This window comes from Desmodus rotundus, chromosome X (genome assembly GCF_022682495.2).
Source record: "Desmodus rotundus isolate HL8 chromosome X, HLdesRot8A.1, whole genome shotgun sequence".
Classification (NCBI taxonomy): Eukaryota; Metazoa; Chordata; class Mammalia; order Chiroptera; family Phyllostomidae; genus Desmodus; species Desmodus rotundus.
Window position 1 is genome coordinate 58,757,604 of NC_071400.1, and position 7,070 is coordinate 58,764,673.

The window sequence follows — 7,070 nt, forward strand, 5'->3', positions numbered from 1 at the left end:
TGTATTTGGCATAATATGCCAAAAGCATTTTTTGGCATATTATGCTTTATTATTTCAAGAAAGGTAAAAACAGAACTGGAATGCAGAAAAATATTTGTGCAGTGTATGGAGAAGGTGTTGTGACTGAGAAAATATGTCAAAAATGGTTTGTGAAGTTTTGTGCTGGAGATTTCTTGCTGGATGATGCTCCATGGTCAGGTAGACCGGTTGAAGTTGATAGTGATCAAATCAAGACATTAATTAAGAACAATCAATGTTATACTGTGCAGGAGATAGCTGATGTCAGCCATCCAAATATCCAAATCAAAAAAGGTATTGGTGAAAATGAAAAATGTCTCTTTTATTTTACAGAAAAAAACATATGGACTTTTTGGCCAACCCAATATTTTAAATTTTTTGAGGAACCACCATACTGCTTTCTGTAACAGCTGCTTGATTTTACATTCACATCAACAAGTGCACAGGCTACTAGTTTCTTCACGTCCTCACCAACACTTGTTTACTATTTTTAATAATAGCCTTTTTGTGGGTACAAGGTGGTATTTCATTGCAGTTTTGATATTCATTTCCCTGATGATTACTGATGTTAAGCATCTCTTCATATGCTTGTTCAGGCCATTTGTCTTCTTTGGAAACTGTCTATTTAGGGTTTTTAAATTTTTTATTTATTTATTTTTAGAGAGAGGAGAAAGGAGGGAGAAAGAGAGGAAGAGAAACATCAATGTGTGGTTGCCTCTCACACATCCCCTACTGGGGACTTGGCCTGCAACCCAGGCATGTGCCCTGACTGGGAATCGAACCAGTGACCTTTTTGTTCACAGGCTGACATTCAATCCACTGAGCCATACCAGCCAGGGCTCTATTTAGTCTTTTGCTCATTTTTTAATTGTGATGTTTAGTTTTTCTTTTTGGTGTTGTGGTTTTTAAGTTGTAGAAGTTCTTTACATATTTTGTATATTAACCCATGTCAGTTATATGATTTGCAAACTTTCCCTATTCTATACATTGCCTTTTCACTCTGCTGCTTGTGTCCTTTGATGCACAGTTTTAAATTTTTATGTAGTCTATTTATATTTTTTACTTTTGTTGCATGGTTTTTGGTGTCACCATCCATTTTTATTAGAATTCATTTTTCTAGCCTTTAAAAAAAAGATCTTATTTATTTATTTTTAGAAAGAGAGAAAGGGAAGGAGAAAGAGAGGGAGAGTAACATTAATGTGTGGTTGCGTCTCGCATGCCCCTAACTGGAGACCTGGCCCACAACCCAGGCATGTGCCCTGACCAGGAATCAAACCTGCAACCTTTTGGTTTGCAGGCAAGGACTCAATCCACTGAGCCATGCCAGCCAGAGCTCTAGCTTTTCTTTAAATTTATTGTAATTTCTTGTCTACTTCCTTAATTTACAGTAATAAATCTTAACCAAGGGCTGACTCACTTGAAGGGATCTGTAACATTATCCATACCTAGGCTTTGGTTATTGAGAATGGTAGTAAATAGGAACACAGCATTCATGATATAACAGTGTTCTGTATATGATCTCCCTTTGGGTGCTGGGTTGGAAGAAAAGGCTCTAAACCCCTTTACTACAGGAGAGGCTGAGCCAAAAGGAGGTGTAGTCCTTGGAGACCCAGCCAACTGCTTGCCCAGATGCTCATTGCTAAAGGTACACTAAAGAGCTCAGTTTTCAGCATGTGCACCATGTGCTAGAACTTGGAGTAGATGTTAGTTTTGTAGCCCTAAGATGGCACTGCACCAAAAGGCAGAGGGATAACTGTATTGACAAATGTTTCATTTGGTTTAGCAAGAAATCTGTAGCTTTTCTTCCTGGAGCCTGGATCACCCTCAGTTCAGCCCCAAAGGGTGCCCGATTTCCAGCCCAGACATTGCGCCTTGAATATGGTTTTCCCCAGGGCAAAGCAGGTGGTCATATGGGTCACATGGGGAACTCAATGGATTGGTATGCACACTTCAGTCTCAGCTCTCACCCTTTCCCAGCTTCCTTTCTTTCAGACATCCTTGGGTCCAATCACTCATGACTTTTTGCCTATGTTCTCTTAAGCTTCCAGAACCTTTCTTATGCTGATTATGCTGCCTGGATCCTCCTTTTCTGTCTTTTCTTCCTCTGATACTCAGTTCACCGTCCCCTCCCTTGAGCCCCACCATAGCCTTCTATGTGAGACCTCCTTTCACACTGGACTGCAAGTATCTATTTAGCAATTGCTCTCTTTTCATCTAAACACAGTTTGTTCATTGAGAAAAGGATGAAGTAAGAAAAAGACTACGTGTGTGTGTATGAGAGAGAGAATTTGTGTGTGTGTGTGCACACCTGCACGGACACCTGTGGATATGGTATGGATGGTGTGGGTGCTTGTCTGAGCACCTGGCTGTCAGCCTAGTCAGACAGTGTCTATCTCTGCTGATCTTCTCCCAGCCCCCTTCCTGGTTGCTCTCTCTGCAAGTGTGACTCTCTCCTGCCTGTCGCCAGCTGCTCCCCCCACCGCTTCTCTCCCATAACTGGCTGTAATATAAGAACTGAAGTACATCTTCCATTATGTGTTGCATTTATTCAGCACAGTCTGATGTTCTGTGCTCTTAATTTAAAAATATTTAAATTGAAGTGTTTTTTAAAAATTTTCCTTTGAAAAAACCCAGCTAGAGGTAAATTGCCCTATTTTTATATGGCCATCAATTTCCTTTTCTCTGCACTGATAAGCTTCTATGGAAAACAAAAGCCCCTGCTCTCATCCACCACTTTCCCTCCCTTTTGTGTCTGAGACTTGGTGGCCCCTGCTTGTCTTGCAGACTGCCGCCCATACCTCAGCCCAGCCTGAATCCCAGCTTCAGCAGCGTCAATCTGTCTCTCAGTATCGATCTTAAAGCTAGTCTGACCTCTTCCCCTCTCCTTTCCAGGGAAGGACAAGGCAGTGGGCCTTTCTCTTCTGTGTAGCCTGGAAACTAACTCAGAAGCCCCCAGTCCACGGAGACAGAAAACTCAGCCGCCAGAGGGCGCATGAACCTAAGGAAAGGGTGCTGGCCTCTGCTCTGTGAATCCCCCTCTCCCCTGACCATGAAGGGAGGGCTGAGCAGAGCCCAAATATTCAAATGCCTACCTGACACCACCCTGGTATTTCAAAATTAACACTGTCATAACTTACCACTTGATTTCTTTTCTCCCTAACCAGCTTCCTCCCATCTTCCTCACTAATGGCATGTCCACCTTTCCAGTTGTTCAGGCCAAAACCTGTGAAGTCATCCTGGACTCCTCTCTTTCCTTCAACTATCATAACCAATCAGCCTGGAACTCTCTGCTTAATTTTCAAAGCACAATGAGAATTCGTGTACCTCCCCCACATCCATTGATCCCATACTGTCCAGACTATGACCAGCTGTCTTCTCGATGGCTGCAATCACCTCTAGACTGGTTTCCTTGCTTTCACACTTGCCTTTCTGTAATCCTCTCCACCAAGCCACCAGGATTTTTTAAAAATGAAAATCCTGTCACATCACTCCCCTGCTTAAAACCTCCCAGTGGTTGGTTTCCTATTATTCTTATAATAAAGTCCAAACTCATGACTGTGTTCTCCAGGTTCTCTCTGTTATTGCCCCTGCCTGCATCTCTGACCCCACCCAGTCTTTCTATCCTCCTGCTACTTTCCACCCCAGGCCCTTCAGTTTCTGTTTAATCCCTTGCACATGCCTACTAAGCTTCTTCCTGTCCTGGTGGCTTGGTAATTGCTGTCCCTCTGCCTTGATCTCTCTTCCTCTGGACCTTGCCATGGCTGGCTCCTTGTCTTCAGGGCTCTGAAGGGACCCTTGCAGAGGCCCCCTTCCAAAATAAATCCCTTCTCCTCTATCACTCTTGTCTCATCACCCTGTTTGGCTTTGTAGTGTTATTACTCTCTGCAATCATATTGTTTCCCTGTTTATTGTCTGTTTCCCCATTTGACTCAACCTCCTGAGGCACACATTATTGCTGGTTCTCCATTGTACTGCCAGTACCTACAGCAGTCACTAGTATTTTATAGTGCCCTTTATTTTCTTTTAATTTTTTTAAAAATTTAAATGCTATATGTCAGGAACTACTTGAGTGCCTGGCTTCCTCTCTTCTCTCTAATGAATTAAATCACATGTTCTCAGCCCCATCTCTCTCTGCCCAACTTAATATGCCCTGGGAGTGCTGTGGCCTCACAAGACTCTTTGGCATTCCATAACCCAACTGGAAATGTCCTACAGGAAACTCAACTTATATCTACTTCTTCCTTCAAATTTCTGCCTACAACATCCTGCTCCTCCTTCAAAGTCAGCCTTTATACCATCTCCTCCTGGAAGATTTCTTTGATTCCTTACAAGCAGATGAATATGTTTGTTCCCATTGTTCATTTGTATTTGTGTCTTTCTTTTCCTTGCTCCTAGGAGAGAGGTCTGTGTGGGAGTTAAACTGCCTTCTCCATAGCCAAGGTTACTTGCATTTGGGGTTGCAGGTGGGGACTTGGCCCCTAGAGGGTCCTGTTGAAGACAGACCTCCACAAGCTCAGCAGTAGAGATCTGGGACAGGCAGGAATGGAGTGTCATTTGGTCCTAGTGGGAGGAATGGCTTGACATACTGGCTGTGGGTTCAGTTGAAGGTCACCTTGCCCCAGCCATGGCAAGGTCCAGAGGAAGAGAGATCAAGGCAGAGGGCCAGCAAGTACCAGGCCACCAGAGATGCCACATACTAAGTGATTTTACTTCTTTCCAAGGCATTATGTTTCCCTGAAAGGATAATTCAGCCCTGATTTAAGGCCCAACAGCAAGCCAGCTATAGCTAGCCCCAGTTGAGAAGGTGATGAACATGAATTTCTAGCTAAAAGTTTCTCTAATCACAGGTCCAAAGGGGCTCAGTGCTGTAGTTGGGACCAGAGCCATGCCATTGGAGGTCCTGATAGGGACACTGGCCTGGGAGATCAGGAACATAAGCTGGGTTTTGTTCCACCCTATTTGCTGGGGACTTGGAAATTTATGCCCTTGGAAACCTGAGGCATAGCACAGTGGGGGAGTTTGGAAAGAAGACATTTTATTTATTTCCAATCAAATCATTCTGTCTTGGCTTTTCCAGGCCTAGTGATGCCCTGCTCTTGCTCTTTCTTAGTACTTTCCACCCAGTTATACTCACATGACTGAAAATGGGCAAAGTTCTAAGAGGGTTGGAGCAAGTTGCTACTTTGTTCTTTATGGACAGATTTGTCCCTGAGAACTTGATGTTTGCCCAGAGTCTTGAAGGACTCACAAGAGCTGTCTGAGTAAGCAGGATAGGTTGTCAGGTCCAAAGAGCTGATTAAGCAAGGATGTTGGAGAAGAAGGCCAAGGGCCCCAGTCTGTGGCTGGAGTGGAGCATGAACCAAATGCCCTCTTGGGCTCCACAGACCCTGGAATTAATTTGGTCTTACTGTCTAAACTTAGATAAGTTTCATTCCCTTTTAGGCTCAGCTTCCCACTTATTTTAAAGAAAAAGTCTTCCAGGGCTCTTTGCAGCCCTCCTGAGGGTGGGAGGAGAATGGGTTTATCTTTTTTCAACTCACAACTTTGTGTCATTCAAGTTTGTCGAGCCTTTAACTTCCAGGCAGATTTTCCAGTTTTTATGGATCAATGTATTTAAATTAGATGGGTTTTCTTGTTTTTCCAATTGAGTAAGCCAATTAAATCGGGCAATTTGTTGTTAGGTCGTTTAAATGCCAACTTGGTATCATAACCTTGGCTTGTGCCACATGCAGGTCCTTTCAACTTATTCCCAGAGTGGTAGAATCAGAAGCTAGTTGTAGGAGTGGTTATCTCTGGGACATGTAGGTTGATCCTCTGACTCTTGAGGGCAAGGTGGGTGGGTGGTTAGAGGGACTTCAGGACTAGTGTTGGATAGGAGAAGTGGTGGGATGATAATAACCAGAAGTTCCTAGTTGCTCATAAACAAGGGTCTACCTTGAATTTTCAGCCTGTTTTCATATCTGTATGGTAGGTAAGATTTCTGGAGACCCTTTTGTTCTCGCTTTTGGGGGCCCTCAGGTTCTGGGAAAGTGAGAACTGATACAGGTTGGAGGGGTACGCAGCCTTTGGGACAAAGGTCTTGGAGGCCAAGAAAGGTGGGGTGGGCAGGCGGCTGGGGTTGGGGTGAGCAGCAACCTGAGAGGGGGTCTGGAAGGCACTAGCTAGCCAGGTTGTCAAGTCTCTGGCCCAAGACCTCTCTTCCAGTTGCTGTTCCATCTCTGGACACACGAAGGAGTGGGAGCACTCTCACGGGGAATGTAGAGAGTGGCTCTGGGATTTCTAAGCCCTTGGGCACCCTCCACATGGTGGAAGACCTTTCGCAGGACCTGTACTCAAGGGAGTGGGGTCACATCAAGGCCCTCAGGGAAGAAGGAGTTTGGGCGAGGTTGTAAGTGTGGCTGCAGTCACAGGGTATGGCAAGGAGAAGCTATCCAGGTGACTACTCCTGATCTTGCCATCCCTTCTACAGACCCAGGAACCTTCGTCCCCTCCTTTCACTGCTCAGGACCTGACCACATCTGCCAGCAGCACAGTGTCACGCCACAGAACCTTTGTTACCTTTCCTTTCTTGCCCTAGGGAAGGCAAGAGGTGCATATCTGTGGACTTCTCTGGAACTTGCTCTAAGGGAAGGTTGGGCTGGGGCCACTAGGCCACCTTCTTGGTTCTTAGAGCCACAAGAATGAGAAGGCAGGTCTGTAATCAGTCTGCCCAGACCTGTTGAATTCAGGAAGGTAGTGACAGGCTGTGACAGACATACAGGAACAATGTCTGGAGAGCTCTAGTAGGGGTGAGTGAAGGACAGGCATTCCATGCATGGGGTTTGGTAAATAACATGAACAAGGCGACAACCTGAGTAGGCAAATTGGGAATGTAGACAGGGCCCCATAACTGAGCTGGCTGTCTGCCTGTGAGTCACCTCTGCAGATTGATTTCATCACTGAGCACTTGGATTTGCAATGTGTTTAGAAAAAGAGGCTGGGTTAGAGCCCTCCCTCAAAACAATGGGACAATTTGGGGTGCCTGGCAGTGGCCCAGGAGTATTGCCTCTTCA